The sequence below is a fragment of the Hyaena hyaena genome, unplaced genomic scaffold, assembly GCF_003009895.1.
Source record: "Hyaena hyaena isolate Hyena2069 unplaced genomic scaffold, ASM300989v1 scaffold_641, whole genome shotgun sequence".
NCBI classification, from domain to species: Eukaryota; Metazoa; Chordata; class Mammalia; order Carnivora; family Hyaenidae; genus Hyaena; species Hyaena hyaena.
This window is the reverse complement of record NW_024081276.1, coordinates 426,189-451,651: the sequence shown is the minus strand read 5'-3', so window position 1 is coordinate 451,651 and position 25,463 is coordinate 426,189. Positions and strand designations below refer to the sequence as shown.

General features: G+C 36.9%; 1 long non-coding RNA gene across 1 annotated transcript; it reads right to left on the bottom strand.

The window, feature by feature from the left end:
- LOC120219744 lies at nt 1–20,254 on the bottom strand. Its single transcript, XR_005525378.1, has 3 exons — nt 19,853–20,254; nt 12,401–12,477; nt 1–319 (listed from the first exon to the last, which is right to left on the bottom strand). It is a non-coding gene; the product is annotated as an uncharacterized LOC120219744 (long non-coding RNA).
- Nucleotides 20,255–25,463: the final 5,209 nt, after the last annotated feature.

Here is a 25,463-nt window from a genome sequence, read left to right as displayed (position 1 = left end):
TTGCATTGTGATGGTTTATGGAACATTTCCAACTCTTACACACCAATGAAGTAGGCATTACTAATCATTCCACTGCAGTTCATACAGTTCATATCACTTGGGCAAAGCAGTGCCATTTACACAGGTTGGAGCCAAGACATGAGGTCAGGTCCTGCGTCTTCCAAGCCTGTACTTGTCACAGCACGCCAGCTTCTTCCAATGAGTGTTGTTTTGAAAACCCACTATCTCCTTCAAACACAGAAAATCCAGTATCTCCTTCCTCTCCAAGGGAAAAGAACCCTCATGAATGTTTATTCTTTATTCTTTGACTATTTTGAAACTGGAAAAGAAAACGCAATAAAAGCACCATGTAGTTAGATTGGAAATATTGAGATTTCTCTCCTCCCTGTTTACACAGTCACTTGTAGAACAGGTGTCCAGTGTGAGATGAGAACATTGAAACTGAAACAGCATGAATAGGTACAAAACTGTCAAAGGGCAGCAGTGGACCCATTACTGTGTGTGGTAACCATTCTCCCATGTTTGATGATTTTCTGAGCTGTGCTGGTGATTTGAACAGCACTTAGGAGGAAGGGGCTGGAAGAAAACACAATAGCTCTGTTGACCTAACTTCCAGATAAAGGGATTTTCAGAATCCTTCAGGAAAGACTGTGGTAGGTAATGGGCATAAAATGAAATATTGTTCTGATGAAGGCCATACACAAGTTGTGGCTTTTCCAATCTAAAAAGCGTGTCTGGAATCTCTTAATGCTTAGATCTGGTCTAGTATACATCACCAATGGTTGACAATCTTAATGAGTTTATTATATATTTAAATGCTGGTTAAATACATGGTTTCTTTTTTATTTTGTAAATATATATATATTTATTTATTTTTACAAATAGTTTATTATCAAGTTGGTTTCCATATAACTCCCAGTGCTCATCCCCACAAGTGCCCTCCTCCATGCCCATCCCCCCCCCCCTCCCACCCCCATCAGTCCTCAGTTTGTTCTCAGCATTCAAGAGTCTCTCATGGTTTGCCTCTCTCCTTTTCCCCCACCATTTCCCCCCTTTCTATCCCCCCGGCCCTCCATTAAGTTCCTCCTAATCCTCCTATATGTGCAAACATATGATATTTGTCCTTCTCTGCCTCACTTATATACATGGTTTCTATGTGTAAAACATTAGTATATAGAAAAACTGAGATCATCCATATGAAGTAATTCATCATTGTTTAGGTCTTATGTTTATTGGTGTCAATATTTTTTAGATACCCAAGCAATTTTTATGCATTTGATCCTAAAAAAAATAATTGAAGAAATTTTATACATATAATATTATTTCATACATATATTATGTATGTAATAGCAGTTATATATTACTTCCTCAGTTCCCTATAATATTATATATATAATTTGTTATTATTATTATTACTCTCATTTAAGTATATCATTGGGCCTAGTAGGAGTTAATTGTCTGCCTAACATAACTCAGCTTGTCTGAAGCTGGGCTTCAACCCCGCTTCTTTGACTCCACATCTGAGATTTTCAGAATTATGGGTGTTGCCTGTTTTCAACATATCAAGATTTGACCACAATACAAGATAACCCATCCACAACCTTTCTTGTCAGTTTTCCTTTTCACCCTAAATACACTACTTCCAGGAATGCAGAGCCCTTCCCAGCCATCCCGTCCTGTGGCCTCGGTCATACTGTCCTGTGCCAGCGACTAACTCACTGTATTTCTAGCATTGGCCTGATTGTCCATCTGTGCGGCTGGATGATAGCGCTGTTATTCATTTTCAGAATATCCCTAAGTGTCATCACTTGTCTTCTCAAGTTTGGAGAAACCAAAACAACACAAAACAAAACAAAGAATGTTGCCTTCAGTATGACCTAAGATTCAATTCTCAGTTCCTTAATGGATGGTAATCATGAAATAAATCTTACTTTGAAAAGTTTCCTCATCTTTTAAAATACAGTTTTAGTCCAAATAAATCATAAATATCATTCCTGGGGAATATCAGAGAAAGGTATTAGGCATATAAATATTTTCAAAATACAAAGAGAGGGCTAAGTTGATTTTAGAATTTTCTCAATTACAGGATCTTCTCCCCTAATTTCTTTCTTTAAATATTTTTCTATTTATTTTTGAGACAGGGAGCATGAGCAGGGGAGGAGAGGCAGAGAGAGAAGGGGAGAGAATATCCAAAGTGGGCTTTGCATTGACAGCACAGAACCCAATGTGGGGCTCAAACTCATGAACATGGGATCATGATCTGAGCCTTAGACGCTCAACCAACTGAACCATCCAGGTGCCCTTCCCCTAATTTCTTTCTAATAAGTTATATCCTGTTAAGTATCAAAAAAAAAAAAAAAGCTAACTGAAGGCATATAGAGTAAGTAAACAGACATCAACAACCACAGAAACAAAAATAGTAAAATATTCCCCTTAACTAACTTGTCTCTAGGTCCCATTATAATAGTATGACTTTCACATTGCTTTTACATGTCATAATCACATTTTCTAATAGTAAACACTTTCCTATTTTATATGATGAATTTAAATGTGTTATAAAATAATTACATCACAGAGTTCTATAAAGAGACCTTGATTTCCAAGAGTGTTATTTCCTTTTTCTTTTTAATTTTTTTATAGTTCACTTATTTTTGAGACAGAGAGAGATAGAACATGAGCAGGGGGGAGGGGCAGAGAGAGAGGGAGACACAAAATCTGAAACTGGCTCCAGGCTCTGAGCTGCCAGCACAGAACCCGAGGCGGGGCTCGAACCCACGAACCGCGAATCATGATCTGAGCCAAAATCCAACGCTTAACCGACTGAGCCACCTAGGCGCCCCAAAGAGTGTTATCTCCTAAATGAGTCCCTGACGCATTGAACTAGATATGGAAGGTCTCCCATGGCTGTAGTGGTTTATAGTATGAAATCAGAGCTGTCCTAGCAAATCAGTCAGACATGATAATCCTCCTGTGCATAAATTGAAAGTGTCAAAGAATAAGGAGAGGGAAGATTTTCAGTATCACAAACCTCGGGAGGCGAGGAAGGGGCTCCTGAAGCCTGTCTGTACTTTTTTGCAAACGGAACGCCAAGGCACCTATGTTTCTGGGCATATGGTAAATGCTCATGAGAATGGGATGACACTCCACCTGCTGCTCAGGAGTGAGTTACTGAGTCTGTGTTCTGTGCCACACAATTTACAAAGCACCGCACGGATCCCGAGGAGCTTCTGTGGTCCTGTGTAGTGCGCCTGTGCTGCACACATCCCCTTAAAGGCTCTGCGATGTGAGTACCTGTTACTCCATCCTGTGCGTGTATGGCAGACAACACGGCGGGGAGCCGTCCGAGGGAAGTGGAGGAGAGGGAGAGGTCAGGATGATGAAAAAGGGTGGGGACTAGAAGCCGAGAAGCTGGATATAGACTCTTCTAGTAGTGAAGGTCTTATATGTAAGTGTCTAGACAGAACCAGTGGGAGTGGGTTTGAAAAGGTGGGAGCAGATCTGAATGAGTTTTAGATGATAAAGTAATATATTTTCTACCAGATAAAATATGGGGCAATTAATGGAAATGTGTACTTTAATATAATTTCATAAGTAAGAAAGAGGTATTGTAAAGGGGAGTTTATAGGAAAGCAAAGTTGGGTTTGAGACCCTTGATTGGATGTACCTGAGGGACCTACGTGCTAGAGCTATGTGAGCATAAGTGAGTCAGTCTCCCCTGGAGGGTGCTGGTTGGAAGTGTTAGGATCCCTCTTCTGCTCTCTTTCCAAGTCAGGATTTTCTCGAATCAAGCATTTTCCTGGCAAGGGTTATAAATTCTCCCGCTCCCACCCTAGACTGAGGTATGATGCTTGGAAATTAAACACGTTGTGAAATGGAATGCTTAAGAAGGATGGCCACGGTTGTATGTCCAGTCTGCTTAGGGCCATCCTGGTTTAAAGGGCTGTCCCAACGTAATTATTAACGTGCACCTTCTTTCTCTTTCACAAATGTCCTGAGTTGATCATCTTTGCCATTATCATTATTATCATCATCATTATCATTTTACTAACCCTGGTCTTACCTTACATGGTCTCTATTAGTTTAAGAGCATGTTCACAGGTATCATCTACCTTGATCCTTACAACAACCTTGTGGCAAGATGGGGGCAGAACTTGCCCCCATTTTCCAATAAAATGGGTTTATTTGGGGTATAACCAATGTGACCATCACATTGGATCTTTGGTGCAAAAGTAGGGCCTGAGTCTGTTTTCTGAGTGTATGAATAGTGAGTTTCTCCAAATATATCACATTGTTTCCCTAAGTTAATAATCTCATAACTTTTTGACTTTATGATTGATGGGGAAAAAATAAAAAAAAAAAAAATCCCCAAACCAATGGGAGATTACCTAGCGATACAGGGCAAATACTAACAGGAACATTTAAGAGGCCTGCCCTTAATTCACAAATCACATGTCTGTGCCCAGATGTTTCCTCTTGCTTACCCTGCCCTCTTCCTCTTTATTGGCCTAAAGGCTGAAGTCAGCAACCTTTCTTAACCCCTGGGTAGGGCAATAGGAATTTTTTTTTTTTTAATTCAAAGAGGTGTCAAAGTGAAAAGGAAATCCTATGACAGGGAACAAATTGTCTAACAAAAAAACAAAACTTTGAGTTGGCCCCGAACGACCTTACAAACACAAATCTGGTTTCTTGCCTACTTTGTGCAGCATAATGGCTACCATTTCTTTATTTAACTTTTGCACAATATGACAGGGTCACTGACAAGTCGGAAGGTATCTGGTACTCTCACCAGTTCTTCAGATTCTGAACTGCAAACCTTCTCCATGTGAACACCCATGTTCTCTGAGATGAAATTATGTTTCTTAATGGCACATTTATAGAGAGGTCTATCTTGCTTGCCCCACAGAAGTCTCTGGGTTTCATCTCATGTTGAATTGGGCAAATCCAAGATCAATCTCTATCTTCAAAAGGCCAAGAGCTATTTGACATTAAACGTAATATTTGCTCTTGTTGAGTCTCAGTTTCCCTGTCTGGGGCTTGGCAATCTTACTTTGTTTTGATTTTGCTGCCCACATTTTCTCTTTTGTCACTACTTAACTAGGTCATAAAACGTTAAAAAAAAAAAAAACGCATGTGGCAGGCTGGATTTGGATTTGGCCATCAGTTGTCTAACCTTTTCAGGGCAAAGTATTATCTGCTTCACAAGGTTGTTCTAAGAACCTCATTGATGAGATGTATGAAGTATTTGATGGAAGGTCTGATATTAAATATCTATTTCTTTGCTGAGGCATAGGAGCACATGTACCCCAATGTTCATAGCAGCACTCTCCACAATAGCTAAAACATGGAAAGAGCCTAAGTGTCCATCAACAGATGAATGGATCAAGAAGATGTGGTTTATCTATACCATGGAATACTACATGGCAATGAGAAACAATGAAATCTGGCCATGTGTAGCAACATGGATGGACCTTGAGGGTGTTATGCTGAGCGAAATAAGTCAGGCAGAGAAGGACAAATATCATATGTTTGCACGTATAGGAGGATTAGGAGGAACTTGACGGAGGAACAAGGGGGAGAAGAAGGGCGGAAATGGTGGGGGAAAGGGAGAGAGGCAAACCATGAGAGACTCTTGAATGCTGACAAAAACTGAGGACTGATGGATGTGGGGGGCAGGGGGGGATGGGCATGGAGGAGGGCACTTTGGGGATGAGCACTGAGTGTTATGTAGAAACTAATTTGACAATAAACTATTTGTAAAATAAATAAATAAATAAACAAATAAATAAATAAATAAATATCTATTTCTTCTTCCCTTCCAACTCATACCAGTTCTCCTTCCATAAGCATGGTGGGGAATGGGTGGGGGTTGGCTGACACTTCATATCTTCAGCAAGTCTTTTTGTTTCATTTTAACATTATTTGTGAGATAAAGGTAGGGAATTGAAGATATTGAGTCATTGATCCCATAAACTTATGTACAAATTTGAGCTCATTCACTGTCATTTTCCTGTACATTATTCCTCTGAAAATGTTACTTAACAACAACCCTTTTAGTGAAATTCACAATAGACCTATAAAGAAGCCTGTGGTTTGGGCCAAAGGTCCAGGTAACAGCTGTGGGTTTTTGTTTGAATAACAAATAATGAAGAATCAGCCTTCTAGGCATCTATTATTTTAAGCTTGACCTCTTGTGCCTGCATTTCATGTCCTTCCTTGCTGGCCTCCAAAGCAGGCACTAGACTTGCCCCTTCATTTCTCTGAATCGGTGTATTGTTCTTTAGAGATTCTCCTTTTGACCCAAGTTTTTCAATTACTTTTTAAATACTCCTGCATTTCTCATTTTTGTGTGCCTGTTTTGTTCCTCAAGTATCTGTAGGGTATTAATGCAAAAGACAAATTACTTTAAATGCACTAAAAATACTGTACATTGGAATTAAAAACACACTAAGTTTGCAGGCGAATGTCCCTAGTTCTAGGTCTGATTGTATCGTTGGTTGTTTAAATGACATTGGACAGACCCCTTTCACGGGGTGAGTCTCAAGCTTTCCATTTGTGAATCGGGTAGGAACTGGTGTCCTTCGTACTTCTCTAGCTTTCCCGTGGGAATAAGACCACAGTAGCTATGAAAACAAGATACTGTGAAATTGCTGGTAACTTTGTTCTACATTATAACCATTAATAACATCACAATAATGGTTGTAATTTAAATAACACTTATTGTGAGCTAGAAAGCCTACTAAGCATTGTTCATAAATTAGCTGATTAATCATTAACCTTCATAACAAATGTGTGAGATAATTATATTCCCTATCTTATTACAGATAAAAAACAATTAAGAAACCTGGAGATGAGGTAATATGCCCAAATCTCATAGTGAGTGAATGAGCTGGAGTGGGAACTTGAATATTGTACCAACATGAAACTTGAAGCTCCATGTTCTTCCTCTTTATTACCATGGAGCTTGAAGTGAACACAAAGGTCACATCTTTTTTTTTATCAGACCAGAGAAGACCTAGGCATTCTGTGCTTGTCTCACACATGCTAAAGTTTATGTCTAAAAGTAATGCCCTAAAGGACAGTTTTCCCTTTTTTTTGGTCACATTTTATCTAAAAAAATAACTAAGCATCCACAGATACTTTATAAAGAGACATTTTCAAAGATCACCCAGACATGATCCAGATCCCAATTTCTACATACAAGCAGAGTTAGGACAAGCAGAAAAAAAATAAGTAAGACTATGGAAAAATAAAATCCAAGGGCTAGAGCTAATATTAACAGAAAGGGACAGAAAGGAGAAAGAGATAAAACCTTTCACACAAAGAATAAATAATTTTTGTTCTTTAGAGATATTTATAAATTTTGTTTGCAGACTAAACTATAAAGTAAGCCTCTCTTATTTTCTAAAAATAAAAATCTCATGGATTATGTCCAATAAGCACAATGAAAAGTGAATTAGGAATGAAAAGAAAACTAAAATGTATTATTTCAAAATCTAACAAGATAAAGGCAAAATTACAATGGAAGTTGTAAACTCTGTTGATCAGAATCACAATGAAGACAGCATAGCAAATCTGCAGTGTGCAGTTAAATTGGTTTCAAAGAACAAATGTGGGTGATTAAATGTACTGAAGAAGAAGAAGAAGAAGAAGAAGAAGAAGAAGAAGAAGAGGAAGAAGGGGGAGGGGAGACGGAGGGGGAGAGGGTGGGGGAGAGAGAAGCGAGCAGGGCAGAGGGAGAAGAGATAGGATTCAGAGCTGCTCCTAGGTATGGAAGAACAGTCCTTCTGTTCAGTGCCATAGTGGAAAATAGGAAAGGATGGGAGGCATAGGAGTCACATTTTATGTTTGGTGATCAGCAGTTGAGGTAACTACCTAATGTTCCAAGGGGCAAACTGGCCTTATATCCAAGCACACTGTTGAGAGTTCCAGGAAGGTAGGAGTGAGGTTATAGACTAATGTTCAGAGGCATTAACTGACTTTCTCAAAAGCGTGTGGCTCTTATCAGGGTTAGTATTTAAATATGACCTTATGATCTCCCAGTGAATTTTTAACAAGCATTAATGCTTCCCTCAAAAAGCATAAATATGTAAGTGAAAATATGCATATATACATTATTTTGATAATGCAGCCCTTAAAAATGCCCATGAGCAAATCTACCTGGATAATCAAACAAAGCGTTGTTCATTTTCTTTTAAGAATGTAGATATTTTATTCGGTCTTCACTTGCCTCTTTGTAGAGATACTCATAAAGAATCTAGGAGTTGGTTTGAAACATAGAAGACAATTGAAACTGACATGAAGCTAAATGAATATACATTAGCTTTTAAGATGTTCTTATTAGCAGTGTGCCTTTCTGACTCTTCAATTGCTTAATGAGTTGTACTTAACTGCTGTTGTAGAAGGGGCCAGGGTACTGAGTTACAGAGAAAAGCACCCCAGGAAATCCAGAAACTTTGCCCTTTGAATTACTGTTGTACTTTTTTAAAATGCAAAGCTTGATAATACATTCTTTTGCATTGCCTCCTCACCCCAAGTCCTTTTTCTGTAAATTGAAGGCCCATTATAAACATCATCCTACAATGACCCTCATATTCCCCAAACGGTGGCCTCCTCACTCTCAAGACAAAGGTTGGAATATTTGAAAAAGCTTGACAAAAGAAAGGTTTGGTCAGGGGCGCCTGGGTGGTGGCTCAGTCAGTTAAGCCTATGACTCTTCATTTTGGCCCAGATCATGATCTCATAGTTTGTGGGTTTGAGTCCCGTGTGGAGCTCTGGGATGACAGTACGGAGTCTGCTTGGGATTCTCTCCCTCTCCCTCTGCCCTCACCCAGAATAAATAAATAATTTTTTTTAAAGGAAAGGTTTTTGTCAGTCTAGGAATCCTATTGTATTTCCTAAAGGTTTCATTCAGCACATTTTTAGCTTTGAAAACCTGGAGGAGGACTATCGTTTTGCCCACCCAACTTTTTTTTCATATCTTTGAGGTATAACTACATACAAATGTTCCTAAAAATGAAATAGATACTCAAAACAGTGGAGGGTGAAAGAACATGGAGAGAGTACACAGAGCAAATGAAATAAATTGGGGTGGCTGCTGGTTTGAGGATCAACCATTCTTCCAAGACCTTAGTTCAACCATAAATAAACTGGGGCACATTCAGAAGGGGAGGAATAACCTGTAGGCTTAGGCCTGATTGGAATCCCCTGCTTTTATACACTGCCACCTCCCCGTAAGTGTTTAAGGTTCTTGGACAAGCTCTCTCGTGGACACCGGAGGCCTTCTCTCTGCTGGTTGGTGGATTGTAAGGGCTTTGGAATTAGACTGAGCAGAAGAACAGTGGGAATTGTGAAACATGGACTCTGCCAACCAGTGAATCAGGAATCACCTTGAAAGGCAGGTGTTCTGAAGCCTTATCTCAAAGAAGGGCACTTAATTTTTTTTAATATTTATTTATTTTGAAAGAGAAAGAGCAAGCAGGGAAGGAGTAGAGAGAGGGAAAGAGAAAATCCCAAGCAGGCTCCGCACTCAATCTCACTAGCCCTGAGATCATGACCTGAGCCCAAGTCTGACGCTTAACCAATAAAGCCACCCAAGCATCCCAAGGATTTTGGCTGGTCTTTAGAAGTAGCTCAAAAGTAGCATTCTTCTTCTCTATTTTCATCTTCACTAGCATGACATAATTGATTTCCTGATGAGCACCACGGATTCAGAGGAAGACCAGATTGGTTTAATAACAGAAAAGAATACTAGCACAGCACTTGAAGGAGTAGGTTGTCAGGGTAATTCTTTTCTATACCACTCTGGGACTGTTCCTGACAGCTGTATTGTCTGAGATTCTTTGGAGTTCTTCATTTTAATTCCTGGACCCTTTGAATCCTCACTTCAGCAGTATTCATTTCAATTTTTGATGACTTTGCAAATAATCTTTGGTTTTTTGGATCTGTCTAAATACTTTTTGTCATAATGGTATCATTTGAAAACTACATTGTAAGTGTTTAACACTCCCATCTATCACGGCATGCATTGCTGGGCACAAATTCTGAGTCATTAAGCAAGTAATTGTCCTATTAGACTTATGTTACACTTAACGTTTGTTCTGGGTCCTTTAGGCACATCTCAACTTAATGTGTTAAATTGCAAATAATCTCCCATCCTCTTAAAGGATGAAAAATATTCACCGATATGTGAGCAGATCTGCAAGGGAAAATGCGGACAGTTACAAAAATGGCTGGTTTAGAGCACAGGCCCTGTTTCTGCAGTTGTTGTGGATTCTCTGAAACAAATACCCATTGTCAAGGGCGATCAGTAGTTTTTGTTGATAATGTCCATGTGAAAAATTGGCATCTGCATATTTTTCTAGTTAAAGAAATACTCCCAGAGCACTAATTTACTCTAATGATATAGACATCATTTGACTTGACAAAAACAAACAAAAAAACTGAGCGAAGTTCCATTTCCTATTTATGGGATGTAATATACAGAATTCAGTTGCAATGTTCACTGAAGTTTGAAAAAAAAGGAATTCAAACAAATGGAAAGCACAAGGATACTGTCATAAGGACTTTTTGCCCTGAATGGAAATTTGAATTTAATTACAAATAAGATTTATATGGATTTTCTGTAAACATTTAGAAAAGCACCCAGCCTTGTCTCTTTCTCTTCTATAACACTTCCACATCTTATTTGTATCCTATTATTGCTTAAACCAAACCCTTTTGCAGTTATTTGTTGATCAATCTTCCTCATCCACTAGAAAGATGTTTAGGACAGCCAACAAATAGCTATTGTTTCTAAATCCCTAGGATCTAGTCCAATGGCTTTCAAGCATTGTGTGAATATTGTATATGTGTTGAATTAATTGAATTGCTTTCTCTTTCCTGCAGTTGGAGATTATCTCACTTCCCACTGGTACCAATTGTACTTCCTGGTTTTTTTCTCCGTAAATCTCAAAGCACTTCGATTCAGTAACCATAAAGACAGTGTTTGATCATACAGTATGTATTGTTCTTTAGGTCTTTTATGAATGACTCAGTTGATTGATTCATTCACTCACTTATTAATTCATCTAATAATCAGATATTCCAGAACTTTCATTTTTTAAATTTATTTAATTTTTATTTATTTTTGAGAGGTAGAGAGAGAGGGCGTGTGGGGGAGGAGTAGAGAGTGAGGGGATACAGAATTTGAAGCAGGCTTCAGGCCACGAGCTGTCAACACAGAGCCCAACATGGGGCTCGAACTCACCAACTGTGAGATCATTACCTGAGCCAAGGTTGGACACCTAACCAACTGAGTCACCCAGGCTCTGCTAGAGTATTCATTTTTTTTAAGAATAGAAGATGCATCTCATATATAATTTTTGATCCCCGAAAATTCCTAGTCCAATGCTAAGTTTAGACACTAGTTGTGTAATTTCTGGTCAAGTTACTTAATACTCTTTGACTCAGTTTCCACTTGTATCAAATGGAAATCCAACAACATATTTTATTTGTGGTACAGATTAAATAAGTTCTATAGGTAAAGTGTAGTCACAGAATAGGTACTGTAACTGTTATTGTTATATTAGCTGACCAATAAAACCTTGCCTACTTGCCTGATCTCATACTTTATGACTGAGAGAAAACATTTAACAGTAGTGAGTTAAGAAAAAGTTTATCTGTTTTCTGAAGCTCATAAAGGGAAAATTTTCCCTTTTATAATCAGACAATAATTCCAAAGGTAAAAAGAAAACCGTATAGAGCATGGTGATGCATTTAAGCTCAATTATGAGGAATGAATGAATGAGTGTTAACTCTCTTGTTAAATACAGGAAGTAATGATGTTTTATTCTTAAAAATATAGTCATAATCCTTTAGAATTCCTGAAGTGGGAACAGAATGGCCAATCCAGCTTCACTTGATCTGGTTTGTTTCAATTACGCTTACCTGAATTTCTGAATTCATACTCATGGTAGTTTTTATTATCTTTAAATTGTTCTTTTAGGATACAGAAAGCTAAATGGAGAAGTTTCATATGTCTTTATTTGAGCCATAAAAATACTTTTAGGCCTTTATTAATTTGTGCATATTTTTCAACCAGTTTATTTCATATCCTTGAAAAAAAAAAAACAATTATAGGAGCACCTGGGTGGTTCAGTGAGTTAAGGGTCGAACTTAGGCTCAGGTCATGATCTCATGTCCATGAGTTCAAGCCCCACATTGGGCTTTGTACTGACAGCTCAGAGCCTGGAACCTGCTTAGGATTCTGTTTCTCCCTCTCTCTCTCTGCCCCTCCCCTGCTCACACTCTATCTCTCTGTCTCTCTCTCAAAAATGAATAAACATTAAAAAATAAAAAAAAAAAAAACCCGACTAAGTATAGATGGCAAAACAGGGCTAGGAGGGAATATGAAAGCTCTTACCTTATGTCCTAAATCTGCAACTTCCTCACTGTGTTCACCTTGAGCAAGTCATCTTTGGGTCCTCATTTGAAAATATGCTGTGCAGAAAAAGTGGAAAATGAGTGCCTCACACATTGTTCGGTACAATACACTTTCTCTAAAGGTTATCTGTCCCTCACCTCAACCCCAAGGCTTCTTTTGTGGAGCCCATTTATCTACTCAAAATAGAACAGTGAGTTTTCATTACTTTTATTTGAAATCCCAGCATTTGTTTTCCATAGAAAAGTAACTGGTATCATTGGCAACCATGCTTTATTAAAATTTTGTATTTGAAAATCATGCAAGATCCTTAAGAAACAACTGGTTGCATGTTCCTTCTAGAACATTAATCATCATTAGCACAGCCTGGCAACCTGATCACTGTTTTTTTTTTTTAAAGAATCTCTCCTTTTTCCAGGAACCCTCTTTTTCCATAGATGTTACATTTTAATTCTCCTAATCTTTGCTAAGATCTGAAATTCACCCTTCTCCAAAGTTTGCAAACACGGATTCTACCCTGACTCCTTGGGTACCCACATAACAAGTCTGAACTCCTTCTTTATACATTAGCCCTTACTACTTATCATCCAGCTGCCCCACGGCCTTCCTCATGATTTTATCCCTCTGAGGAAGCCTATAAATTGCTCTAAGGTCTGAAGTAAGTCATTTTCTGTCTTTGAATACTCCATTTATTCATCTAAAAGGACAGGTAATAATATCTCTTTTTCTTGATTGTGAGGAAAAAATGAAATGGTATATACCATTCAATAAATATTATAACCTATCATATACGAGGCATTAGTCTAGAAATTAGAGGTCGAACAGTGGACAAAATATACAAATTTTCTGCTCTCGTCACCTAACTTTCCTTTTCTTTTCTTTTTTAATCACTTCACTTTCTTATGGGAAGGCAGATAGTACACAACTTATAGTGAAGTCTAAAATATTAATAAAATAGGTAACAGGTGAGTAAGGAGTGATAAGTGCTTAAAAGAAAAAATGGAGTAGGGACCTATATGAAACATTGGGGCAGGAGTGTTAAATTTTAGATATGGTATACAAGGATAAATTAGGAGAAAAACAATATTTTAAGAGACCTGGAAGACATTGGGAAGGAACTAGATGGATTTTAGGAGGAAGAACATTTCAGGTAGTTGGAAAAGAGAACATGAAGATTTTGCAAAATCAATAAATGTTAAATCAAAAAATCAATAAATGTTAATATCTATTTTTCTACAGCAATGTTTTGAATATAACTCAAAAGTGGTCTCCAAACTTTCATTGATCATCCTAATGTTCAAATGTAGATCACTTATCCCAAAATATTTGCAATATGTATCTCTTTACTTGTTTAAAAGTTGCATACATGTACAATTATACGAATATAGCATGTATGGTATAAAATAAAAGCAAAACAAAATTGAAATAATAAGGATGAAAAAACAAATATATAAATTGAAATTACAATTTTGTCTTTTAAATTCAGAAATATCTGGGTGCCTGGGTGGCTCACTTGGTTAAATGTCTGACTTCAGCTTGGGTCATGATCTCAAGGTTTATGAGTTTTGAAGCCCCACTGTGGGCTCTGGGCTGACAGCTCAGAGCCTGGAAACTGCCTCAGATTCTATGTGTCTCCCTCTCTCTCTATCGCTTTCCTGCTCACACTCCATCTCTCTCTCTCTCAAAAATAAATAAACGTTAACATTTTTCTAGAAAAAAGAAACATCTTATATACTCTTAAATGCCAAATTTGTAGCCCAATGGATGTGGTTACTCTGCGTCACATTTTTATTTTTAAAACTATTGTTACACATGTTTCTTTAATGTTTTCAAGATGAATTATCAGAAATGGGGCGATTTAAAAATTTTACCATTGACTCCCCCGGGTAAAATTTTATTTTCATTCCTTTACTCTTCCTCCTCTGAAACATCAAACACAACTCTATATAAAGACTGAGTCTTACCTTCAAATCGGAATTTGAGAATTAGACTATTTAACACATCAAACATTCCTTTTGCTTACTGAAAGGCCCTGTGCCTGAGAGAACGAGGTGAATGTTACAGAGGGGACTTGCTTTTTCTTTAAGATCAGTGCAATCAAATTAGATTAAGAGTTGATATTTCTCCAGCAAGGTTGCTCGATGACGTGTAGTTGGACCCTCTCATGTATTGAATAGGAGGATAAAGTATGAAGGAGTCAAATTTTGCCAAACGCCACCTTTTGAGTCAGAAATAAATACAAATCTATGGGTTACCAGTCTGTATTTTAACCCTTTTCCAGTTGATAGTTCTATAAAAGCCATTGTCTTCAGAAAGCTAGTAGAATCTAAAGAAATAACTTTGTGAGATAATGACTGAAAATAAATAATCTCTCTCTTCTTTTTCTGTCTATTTATATTTGAGAGAGAGAGAGAGAGAGAGAGAGAGAGAATGAAGGGAAAGCAGAGTGTAAGGGAGACAGAGAATCTGAGACTGGCCCTGACAGTCTGTGGGACTCGGCCTCACAGACCATGAGAACCTGAGCCTAAATCAAGAGTCAGAGGCTCAGCTGAGACCACCCAGGTACCCCGATAGTTTCTCTTTTTAAATATTTGCAAAATGTTGTCAGAGGAAAGCACAAGAGGCCCAAGAAGAAAGCCTCCTAAAGACCTTCCCAGTGAGGACAAGTGTTTAGAAGAGCATTTCCTTGCAGGCATTCCTGTTGCCTGTATTACAATGGAGCCACAACTGTAAGCTCCTCCCCTCCCCCAAATAGTCTGATGTTATTTTATCAGATTGAGGGTAATTCACCAAAAAAGTGAAACGTGAATGATTTTGTGTTCTCAAGAGTCACATAGAAAGGTCAGAACCATCTTTTCTTTTCATAACGGGCAAGAAAGGAGGAGGTTAACAATGTCAAATTGCTACCCCACAGCTGACCATATTTCAACTATAAATTCCTTTAACCATCAAAACAAATTTGAGAGGAAAAATACATTATTTTCATTTGCATTTATAGATGAGAAAACTGAAGCCAAAAGAGTTAGGTACATTGTGCTCAGAGTCACTTAATGATTTTGTGGTTTCAGAGTTTCATATCCCCCACCCCCTACAATACTCAAATAGATATACCCACGCTTCTTTTCCTTAACTATATTTCCTGCTTTTTAATTTAACACGTTTTCTTAAATTCTTTACTCTTCCCGATAATAATTTTTGAAACTGGATGCAAAATAAAGTCTCCTCTTTGGGTCTTTCAAATGAAGTATGTCTCCCAAACTTAAGTGGGTCACTACCAAACATGATTTGCTAGAGAAACAATTCAAAAACAGAAGACTAAGATAGCATTTTGCCACCTAAATCATATTTTGGAGCCTATTTTACTTTCACTAGTGTCTAGTAAGGGAGCTCGTTACAGCAGCCCAGTTGACATAATGAGATATAATTATCCTTTCCCATTGTTCATTTAAAATTGTAATCGCAACTCAAATTACTGTACAATTTTAAAAAATCATAACACATAATTGTCATCTTTCAACATGTATATATTATAAAGTACCAATTTTTTCTTATGCGTATTTTTTGCCCTGAAATTCACTCATTATCCAAATAACACTTTGTTGTGTATGATTTATGCTTTTGATAACATATGGACTGCTTTCAGCTTGATAACCAGTCTCTAAGAAAGCCACCATAAATGTCTGTGCGTAAAATAACAACATATTTTGGTGCTTTAGCATGCTAGTTTCCAGAAACAGTTTATTCTGCCTGTACTGGTTGTTTAGTCCAGGCAGATAAATTATCTTTAAGATTCTTTTTTTTTATATTTGGGAGAGTTTATAAACCTAGGTTGTAGGTTTTTAAGTAACGGATTCTGGAATTGCTTGTCAGGATTTCATGCACTGGCAAGGTCTACAAAAAGATGATATGGATAGAAGCTTCAAAATACAATAGTGAATAATGTAGTGAGTCCAGAGAAAATGAAGGGCTTCCCAGCGAATGGCCCATATAGTCAGTAAGGTAACTGCATTAGCTGCTAGAACTGCTATGACAAAGTGCTACACAGTGAGTGACTTAAACCATGGAAATTCATTGTCTCACAGTTCTGGGGGCTGGAAGTCCAAGATTAAGATATTGACAAGTTGGTTCCTTGTGACATCTGTGAGGAATAATATGTGTGTCTCTCATGTAGCTTCTGGTGTTTTCTGGTAATTTTTGGTATATAGAAGTATCACTCTGACCTCTGTTTTATCTTCACATCTTGTTTTTCCTATATGTGTGTCTCTGTGTCCAAATTTCACCTTCTAATAAGGACACCAGTCACATTGGATTAAGAGTCCATCCGTAGCCCATATTGGGTTAAATCGTCATCTTAATTAGTTACAACTTCAATGACCCTATTTCCAAATAAAGGCACATGTTGAAGAACTGCAGGTTAGGACTTCATCAATGAGTTGAGGGGAACACAAATTCAATCTATGACATTAATGCTTTACTCTATGGATGCTTTACTCTATGCTTTACTTAATGCTTTACTCTATGGATAGCACTCTCAGGGAAACAATATAACAAGGGGAACACCTTTGTTTTCAAGGAGGTTATGTTGAATCCAAAAAGAACATAGTCTGATATTTTATTCACTAGTTTTGAACTTTTCTTCTCTTTTAGTGTATACTGTTATGGCTACAAGTCTCCTTCAAAGTACTGCTTTGGCTGTGTTTCACAAATTTTATTCTAACATATTTTCTTTCTTATTCCATTATAAACATTTTCTAAGTTTCTTTTTTTAACAGTACATCAGCTATTTAGAACTATTGTTATTATTGGTTATCATAAATCATAATCTATAAGATACATTTTGGAATTTGTTGATCGTTGCTTTTTGACAAATATATCTAATCACACTTGTTAGTGTTTTAGGGATGATTAAAATAATGTATATCCATCAGGTATATACATTCCTCAGTTGTACCAACTCTTATCCACAAAGTTCTACATTTGACAATTAGATCAAAGTTATTAAATATTTTGTTAAAATCTTCTATTTCACTTTTTTAAAAGATTTGCTCCCAAATGAAACCAATTTCTCCTTGCCTTAAAAATGGCCTGAAACATAGTTTAATTCACCACATGGCAGAAAGGAACTATTTAAAAAACTCAATATTACATATTAATTTTTAAGAGAAATGACTCATATAGAAGTCAAGAGTTGATAAACTATTTGCCAACTTTATATTTAAAAAATAAAATTTCAGAAGATATTAGAGAATAATAATTTCGACATGAGTATATCCTTCATCTTGATTGATAAAGTTTTAATATGAAAATGATTTTTACAGAATAATTTGAAAATTGTAGGCACTATGATTTTTCACCTCAAATCTCATTAACTGAACTAAAATCATACTAATTGTACAATATTACTGAGTATACAGTAGGGTTGCCAGATAAAATACATAATACCAAACTAAACTGAATTTCAGATAAACAACAAATATATTACTATGTCCCAAATATTGAATGGGGCATCCTTACACTAAAATACCTATTCATTGTTCTTATTAAATTCAAGTTTAATTAGATGTCTTATAGTTTAATTTTCTAAATCAAGGAGTTCTATCTTATCCTTTGTATTTAAGTTGCCACGGTTCATAATATCTCTTACAGATGCTTTTATCTTTCTCATTTCTGGATCCAAATAAGGTTCACATATAACATCTGATTGTCATGTCTTTGAGGCTCTTTTAATGTACAAGTTAATTTTAGAATTTAATGTAGACATTTTACATTGTTTTCTATTTTTTATGATGAATTTTAAAGACTTAAGGACAATGGTCTTATAGACTATACCACATGCTGAATGTCTATGATGGTTTGATTATAATCAAGTTAAACATTTTTGTGGGACTAATTCAGAGGTGGTATTTTATATTTCTTGTTAAATTATGTCAGGAGGCACATGATGTTAGTTGGCTCCATTCTATTGGTCCTGATATTAATATCTCAGTTAAGGTAAATTTTTTGATTTTTTGTTTGATCTTTCAGTTACTGAAAATTGTATTAAAATTTCCCACTATTATTGTATAATTATCAATTTCTCTTTGTAGAAAGATCATTCTTATTATTTTAGTCCATATTTAATCTATATTATAATTATACAAAATTTTTAATGTAGTTGGTAATATTTTTGTTCTTCTAAATAGTTTTACTCTTTTTTTAATGTTTTATTTATTTCTGAGAGACAGAGGCAGCATGAGCAGGGGTAGGGGGTCAGAGAGAGAGGGAGATACAGAATCCAAAACAGGCTCCAGGTTCTGAGCTGGCAGTTAGCACAGAGCCCGACGTGGGGCTCGAACTCATGAACCGTAAGATCATGACCTGAGTCGAAGTCGGACGTTTCTGAATAACCAACTGAACCACCCAGGCACCCCTAAATATTTTTACTCTTATTAACATGGCTATGTCATCACCTTGTTGGCTAGTATATAACACGGATCTTCTCCAATTGTTAGATTTTCTACCTGCCTCCTCTAGCAAGTTAGTTTCACTATTATAGAATTTTAATGTGAAAGTTACTTTATCATCCAATTGAATATAATTATTCACCATCCATGGTTTCTTCCATCAGTCTAAATACTTCCCCATTTCCTCCTTATCTATCTATCTATCTATCTGTCTGTCTATCTATCTATCTATCTATCTATCTATCTTTCTATCATCTATTTATATATCTGTTTTTATTTTGGAGGATCATTCTTTTCTTTCTATTTATTTTAGAATCTTTTTCTCTTCTTCCTCTTTTCCTTCTCTCTCTCTCTTCTTCTTCTTTCACATCTGTAGGTGTAGTACATCCATGCCCTTTCAGTGACACACCTTAAGATATTTTTACATTATTTTAGCATTTTAGTTTCATGTGTTGGATGGCCAATCGGATATCTAGTATCTCATACTTACGTAAATGAACGTTTCTTTTCTTTCTTTCTTTTCTTTTTTTGGATCTAAATTTATTCTTGCTCTTTTTTTATTCTTGTTTCTTTTTTAGTAGTCGTGTACATGTACTTTACTTGTTCGTTTTTTATTATACTTTCTTGGGTTGAGTTTTGTTCTTTCTCGACTGCTTATTTGAGTGAGGGTTGAAGGGAGGACCAGGGAAGTTTTATCATCTCCTAGGAAAGGAAATATTCCAGGGAAGCTCTTTAAGGTACATGGTTTCAAGAATGTGAAAGGGTCTTCATTTCCTTTTTTCTTTTTTTTTCTTTCCAAGATTTTATTTAAAGTCAAGTTAGTTAACATACAGTGTAATGTTGGTTTTTGGAGTAGATTTCAGTGACTCATCACTTTCATGTAACACCCAGTGCTCATTACAACAAGTACCCTCCTTAATGCCCATCCCATCCCCCCACCTCCAGCAACCCTCCTTTTATTCTCTATAATTAAGAGTCTCTTACAGCTTACCTCCCTCTCTGGATTTTCTTTTCTTTAAGCTGATAAAATTAGTCATTCTCCAGGGCTTCTTACAACTTGCAGGTTACTCTCCAACTTCGTTTAAATTCTAAAAACATGAAGATGTGCCTTTCCTTATTCATCTTATATTCTCAGTTAGCCCCTTATTCCCTACTGCTTTATGACATCAAAGAATATTCAGGAAGTTCTTACAGCACACCTCCCTTTATCCCAGTCTTGTTTCGGGCAGATATTGGGTGTTGCCCCTGGTTTGTGCTTTGCATTCTCTCCACATTACCTTAGGGTAGAATCGACCTCTTTCACTATGTCTGATGGCATACGGAAGGAAACATAAGAGTGGGTAAGAAGAGTCCCTTTTCAAATGCTCAGAACTTGAGTTGGAATCTGAGGGGAAGATTTCCTATAAATTAAAACATAAGAATTCATCTTATTTTGATGAAGCAAAACATTTTGGTAACATGACACGAGTAAAATATCTATTATATACTGAATCTTTTGCATAATTTATTCTACTTAATTGTCAGAGTCACTCTTTAAGACCAGTTAGATACTCTCTTGTAGCACCTCAGATATTTTGGCCATGTGACTGCTTATTCCATCCCGTTTACTATTTAAGCATCAAATTCTAGAAACACTTTCCATGGACCCAACCCAATGTGCATCACCCATTGTTATTGCTATACGGCTCTTCTATGTTGTCACCAAGGTGTGACAAGCCCCTCCCTGTACCCCCACGTGGGTAATCCGGAAGTTCACATGAATTAACATCCTGTGGAGTTAATTTGACTAATAGGAAACTGGAGTCTATGGGTAATTTCTTCTTCTATGGATAATATCTTCTCTCTCTCGTCAGGTGGGCCATTCTAAGAAGTGGCAGTTCATTGGACCTGTTGAAAGATGGCCCTATATACAAGCAATCGGTTGAGGTTGACACCAAGTAGTGACCACCTTTCCCTACCTTGCTTTGTCTTTACTTCGCGTCTGTTTCCCTGACACTTGATGCCTCACTGAAATCATTGTTATAAGTTTTGGCCTCAAATTTTGATTTCAGAGTATTCTAATCTAAGACAAATAAGAACAATGCCCAGGAAATTATGTAGCAGTCCAGAAATTTTTTAAAAAATGTTGTAAAGTTGAGGTTTTATTTCATTTTATTTTTTATTCTAAGGCTATTTCATTTTAAAATTACTACTCTACCACTTGCAGCAAAATCTCCATGACATTTAGAAAATTCAACTTTTCTAAGTTCTTTAAATTTGATTTTGAGATTTTAAAATGTTATTTGAACTTCTTTTTTAAAATTCTTCTTAATGAAAGCCTGGAACATAATAAAGATTTTGAAGTTCTTTGTGTCCTCTTCATGCAGCTGGGCCAGAGCAGTAGCCCCTTAAATCTTCAGGGGGAGGAAGAACAATTAGGTTGTCATCATAACCTCTTGGTGTCAAAGGAAAGTTTGATCCCATTGTTAAATGCTGACGTTTGTGGTGGTAACTGCTGAGCATTAAGAAGTTCTGTCTTCACTGCCAGAGGCTTATTAATGTTAAACTCTTGTCAGCTTGCCTAATCATAAGCAGCTTAAATGAGGGGGGAGGGAAACAGTGTTTCCAAATCTGAACCAAGTCTGTTATTTAAAGGAAAAGGATATGGAAATGACACTTCTCAAAGAAATGTTCTGCCCAGCAGTGATGTGATGTCCTAGATAATGAGTGTAAGCAATCACTGGGACCTTGATGAGTTATTTTGAAGAAAAAGAGATAGGAAAAAAAAAACCCACAAGACCTTAAATAATTTTAAAAAACAATAGATAAAAAGGCATGAGGCATATCTTTGGGTCTTCCACTCCTAAACGAAGCCCCTCTCTGCTCTAATATGAGGTCAGGCCAAAGTCAGGAGGAACTGTCATCAATAGATAGCACTAACTATTTAATTTGATGTGAGTGCATATATGCTATCATACATAATTAATGACAACATGAATAAACTTTTGAAATAGAATTGCATCCCAATTGCTAATCAAGTCGTTGCTCTTTCTGCAACTCACCTTTTGATTTGGGGCCAGCCACATACATGCCTGTTTATTCCTCAGTTTTCTCATCTCTAAAACAATGGCAGTGGGCCCACATGATCTATGTTCTTGCCTCGTTTTTATATGCATTTTATAACATGATTTGCATAGTGAAGACATATAGCTACAACACAAGAAAGCCATCGGTGCACTCTTCAGTAACCAGTGTGTAATTGATGTCCTTACAGTTGGCAGTGACAAAAATCCAATTCAATTGGATTAATACAAGAATGGAATTTTATTAGCTTACATCACTGAGAAGGATGCGGAAGACCTCACCTCAGGTAGGAACATAAATTCTAAGGAAGGTGGCGTGATGGTCTGTTTTCTCATGGCTCTGCCCTTTTCTCCATGCTGGGCTCTTCCTTGCCTGTTGCAGTTTGATATTCTCCACATGACAGAGAATGAGGACAAACGGTGTCCAGCTTCACATCTTCCTGATGCCCAACATAAGAGGTTTTTAGAACTGTTGTTAGAAAACCCCCAAGGTGGACTTGAATTGACCTCAATTGGGACTCATGACGATCTCTCAAGCAATGACTTGGGCTGTGTGGTCAGTGTTTCATCATATCCTAGACCAAGATGATTCATCCACTCTGAACTATCAGTGTCCATCTGTGGAGAAAAAAAATGGTATGAAGCTAGACAAATAAGTCATTAACACAGTTTAACATAGATTCACTCCCAGATACTTCAAGTAAGTCAAGAGTTTGCTTATTCTAATATAAAGCAAGCTACATTGCTTATGAATAAGAGATCTGATACAGTGTCTTGACATCTTCAACTCATCAGCATGAATCTCTACTTTAACCATTGTAAATCATTTCCAACTTTCTTGTAGGTCATAGCTTCTTATCCTTGTTTGGCTTTAACTCCTTCTTCTTTCCAAACCTGTAGTATGTCTATCCGTATCATTCTTCATCCACACATCCAGACTTCTGCCACCAAAAAAATGTTAAAACATATAAAAACCAAACTATACAAAATATAATAATTACCACACGTCTCTGGTTATATTGTTTCCCTCAATGCTGGAATAGGAGCATCTCTTCAAAGCTCCCACAGCTCCCTAGGATTCCCTCCCTATTGAACTTACCACACCACACAGTACATTTTCTTCCCTGACCCTACTAAACTTATGAATAAATAAGGGATGTTTTGATTGAAAATGACAGATATAAGTATTTTACTTAAAAAAGGAAATTATATTGAAAGGATCTCAGGAACTCCAGAATTCCAGATGTCTGTCTATGTATCTCTTGCCTTTGATGACTTTGTACGTCTGCTTCATGCTCACCTCTTCCAGACATGCTAAAATGTATGACTGTTGCTACCTTCCAAGCCACTTGCCATGTAGCTATGACTAATGACAAGGGTTTGCCTCTCTGTCCTTAGTTCCACTTTGAAAATCCCTAAGAGATCTTTTGGGTTTGTTCAGTGGGGTTTGGAACATATAAAAAATACGTGGCTGTTGGAAGATCTACACTATGTATTTAAAATAGTTGGCACATTATATTCAGCATATAAATTAATTCAAAGGGGGCATCATCACACTGGTACTATCTCAAGCTTAAACAGTGAGAAAAGTTTCCCATTTCAGCCTCATCTAATAGTTCCCAACTGGTGCAATCTTTGGCTCCTCCCTCCTTTTGTGAATCCTTAGGAACAATGGACTTTTCCAGGCATCAGTTCCTTGTACTTTCATCTGTATATAAATGTATTTTTATTGCGGGAATGTGAGCAAAAATCCCAATTTCAGATTAATTGCACAAATATTTCTTATAGGTTAATACTATAATCATTAATTTTTTTCCTATTGTATTTTTTCTAATATTTTTCTTCCCAGTCAAAAGAGGGTTTAAGAATTGAAAGGCCAGATCAGATGTGGAAGCATAACTAAAACTACAGGCCAAAAACAACCTGATTCTTGTCATAATATTCATGAGTGAATTATTAATAATAAGCACTTAAACATGTTCATCTAAATTATCTTGGAAACAAAATTAAAATACACCAATTACTTTCCATTAACATTAAAAGACAATAAATAAAAGGCCATGTTTGTAATAATTATAAGAAGTTCCAAATTTTTGTTTTAAATTTTTTTAATGTTTTATTTATTTCTGAGAGAGAGACAGTGTGATCAGGGGAGGGTCAGAGGGAGAGGGAGACACAGAAGCCGAAGCAGGCTCCAGGCTCCGAGCTGTCAGCACAGAGCCCATGCGGGGCTTGAACCCACAAACCGTGAGATCATGACCTGAGCTGAAGTCGGATGCTTAACCGACTAAGCCACCCAGGCGCCCGAAGAGGTTCCAAAGTTTAGTGCTGCATTCAACTTGTTATATTTTAGTTTTTCTTTTTGTTGAACCTCTGTGCCTCCATCTCTCAGTCATTCAATAAGAGTTTAATACTTTTCAACATAAGTCAAAGAGCTGGTATAATAACAACATACGTTTTCTTCTGTTTTAATATATGTATAACAAAGTGCCTGTTCTTCCATGTTAAGATTGTTTGCCTCTCATGCTCAAATAATGGTGTTTTCAAAATTTCTTTATAGGAGGCACAAAGTGGAGATATGTGGTTGGATCAAGATTTATGAACTTATCCGGAAGCTCTATTTGCATATCAAGCACATTCTTGTAACTTAGAGTGTAACTTATTAATTAAAAAAAATAGCAGAGTATTCTAATCATTGCTCTGTGAACTCTGCTCATAATTACTACATTATTTTTTCCTCCCATCAAAGCGTAAATACACCAAGGAAAGTTTCTTGATGGGCTAAAGGAGATTTGAGGGACATGGGTAAAGCACCCAAATCTTCCTTAGGACCAACGTCAACCCCATAACTCTCCACTCTCCACAGTTGCTGCTCCAAAATTCTGGGATTCATCCCAACAAAAAATTTGTGGAAAGAGTTGTTACATTTCTGATCCTAATTTCTTTCTCACTTCAGAATAAGGATGCCTCTGGAGAAGTGTCTTCATATCTTCTGTCCATTTCTTCACTGGATTATTTGCTTTTTGAGTGTGGAGTTTGGTGAGTTCCTTATAGATTTTGGATACTAGCCCTTTATCTGATATGTCATTTGCAACTATCGTTTCCCATTCCGTCGGTTGCCTATTAGTTTTATTGATTGTTTCTTTTGCCATGTGGAAGCTTTTTATCTTGATGAGGTCCCAGTAGTTCGTTTTTGCTCTTGATTCCCTTGCCTTGGAGATGTGTAAAGTAACAAATTGCTGCGGTTGAGGTCAAGGAGGTTGTTTCCGGCTTTCTCCTCTAAGGTTTTGATGGCTTCCTGTCTCACATTCAGGTCCTTTATCCATTTTGAGTTTATTTTTATGTATGGTGTGAGAAAATGATCTAGTTTCATTCTTCTGCATGTTGCTGTGTGATCTCTCAGCACCATCTGTTAGAGAGACACTTCTCCAAAGAGGACATCCAGATGGCCAACAGACACATGAAACGATGCTCAGGGTATCTAATCATCAGGGAAATACAAATCAAAACCACGCTGAGATACCACCTCACGCCAGCGAG